General features: G+C 61.6%; 1 pseudogene; it reads left to right on the top strand.

Moving 5' to 3' along the window:
• Positions 1-683: 683 nt before the first annotated feature.
• On the top strand, positions 684-1,571 carry LOC135565947 (proteoglycan 4-like; annotated as a pseudogene).
• Positions 1,572-2,057: the final 486 nt, after the last annotated feature.

Raw genomic sequence — 2,057 nt, 5'->3', positions numbered from 1 at the left:
AGACACCCAGACCTCCAGACACACAGACCTCCAGACCTCCAGACCTCCAGACCTCCAGACACCTAGACCCCCAGACCTCCAGACCTCCAGACCTCCAGACACACAGACCTCCAGACATCCAGACCCCAGACCACAGACCTCCAGACCCCGAGACCCAGACCTCCAGACCTCCAGACCCCAGACCCCCAGACCTCCAAACCTCCAGACCCACAGACACCCAGACCTCCAGACCTCCAGACCCCCAGACCTCCAGGACACACAGACCTCGAGACACCCAGACCTCCAGACACACAGACCTCCAGACCTCCAGACCTCCAGACACACAGACCCCCAGACCTCCAGACCTCCAGACCCCCAGACATCCAGACCTCCAAACCTCCAGACACCCAGACCTCCAGACCCCCAGACATCCAGACCTCCAGACCTCCAGACACATAGACCCCCAGACACCCAGACACATAGACCCCCAGACCTCCAGACCTCCAGACCCCCAGACACTCCAGACCTCCAGACCTCCAGACCTCCAGACCTCCAGACCCCACACACACAGACCTCCAGACCCCAGAGACCCAGACCTCCAGACCCACCAGACCTCCAGACCTCCAGACCTCCAGACCCCCAGACACACAGACCTCCAGACCTACCCAGACCTCCAGACCTCCAGACCCCAGACCTCCAGACACCCAGACCTCCAGACACACAGACCTCCAGACACACAGACCCCCAGACCTCCAGACCTCCAGACCCCCAGACCACCAGACCTCCAGACCCCCAGACACACAGACCTCCAGACCTCCAGACCTCCAGACACTCAGACCTCCAGACCTCCAGACCTCCAGACCTCAGGACACCCAGACCTCGAGACACCCAGACCTCCAGACACACCAGACCTCCAGACCTCCAGACCTCCAGACCTCCAGACACATAGACCCCCGAGACCTCCAGACCTCCAGACCTCCAGACACACAGACCTCCAGACCAGACCCCCAGACCCCCAGACCTCCAAACCTCCAGACCCACAGACACCCAGACCTCCAGACCTCCAGACCCCCAGACCTCCAGACACATAGACCTCCAGACACCCAGACCTCCAGACACACAGACCTCCAGACCTCCAGACCTCCAGACACATAGACCCCAGACCTCCAGACCTCCAGACCCCCAGACATCCAGACCTCCAGACCTCCAGACCCCCAGACACACAGACCTCCAGACCCCAGACACCCAGACCTCCAGACACTACAGACCCCCAGACCTCCAGACACATAGACCCCAGACACCCAGAACCTCCAGACCTCCAGACCCCCAGACACACAGACCTCCAGACCTCCAGACCTCCAGACACACAGACCTCCAGACCTCCAGACCCCCAGACCTCCAGACACACAGACCTCCCAGACCCCCAGACACCCAGACCTCCAGACACACAGACCCCCAGACCTCCAGACCTCCAGACCCCCAGACCTCCAGACCTCCAGACCCCCAGACCTCCAGACCTCCAGACCTCCAGACCTCCAGACACACAGACCTCCAGACCTCCAGACCTCCAGACACACAGACCTCCAGACCTCCAGACCTCCAGACCTCCAGACACACAGACCTCCAGACACCCCAGACCTCCAGACACACAGACCTCCAGACCTCCAGACCTCCAGACACATAGACCCCCAGACCTACAGACCTCCAGACCTCCAGACACACAGACCTCCAGACCTCCAGACCCCACACACACAGACCTCCAGACCCCCAGAGACTCCAGACCTCCAGACCCCAGACACTCCAGACCTCCAGACCTCCAGACCAGACCTCCAGACCTCACAGACCTCCAGACACACAGACCTCCAGACCCCAGACCTCCAGACCTCCAGACCCCCAGACCACCCAGACCTCCAGACCCCCAGACACACAGACCTCCAGACCTCCAGACCTCCAGACACACAGACCTCCAGACCTCCAGACCTCCAGACCTCCAGGACACACAGACCTCGAGACACCCAGACCTCCAGACACACAGACCTCCAGACCTCCAGACCTCCAGACCTCCAGACACCAGACCA

This window comes from Oncorhynchus nerka, unplaced genomic scaffold, assembly GCF_034236695.1.
Source record: "Oncorhynchus nerka isolate Pitt River unplaced genomic scaffold, Oner_Uvic_2.0 unplaced_scaffold_9637, whole genome shotgun sequence".
NCBI classification, from domain to species: Eukaryota; Metazoa; Chordata; class Actinopteri; order Salmoniformes; family Salmonidae; genus Oncorhynchus; species Oncorhynchus nerka.
Note: the sequence above shows the minus strand (reverse complement) of the source record. Positions and strands in the feature narration are given on the sequence as shown.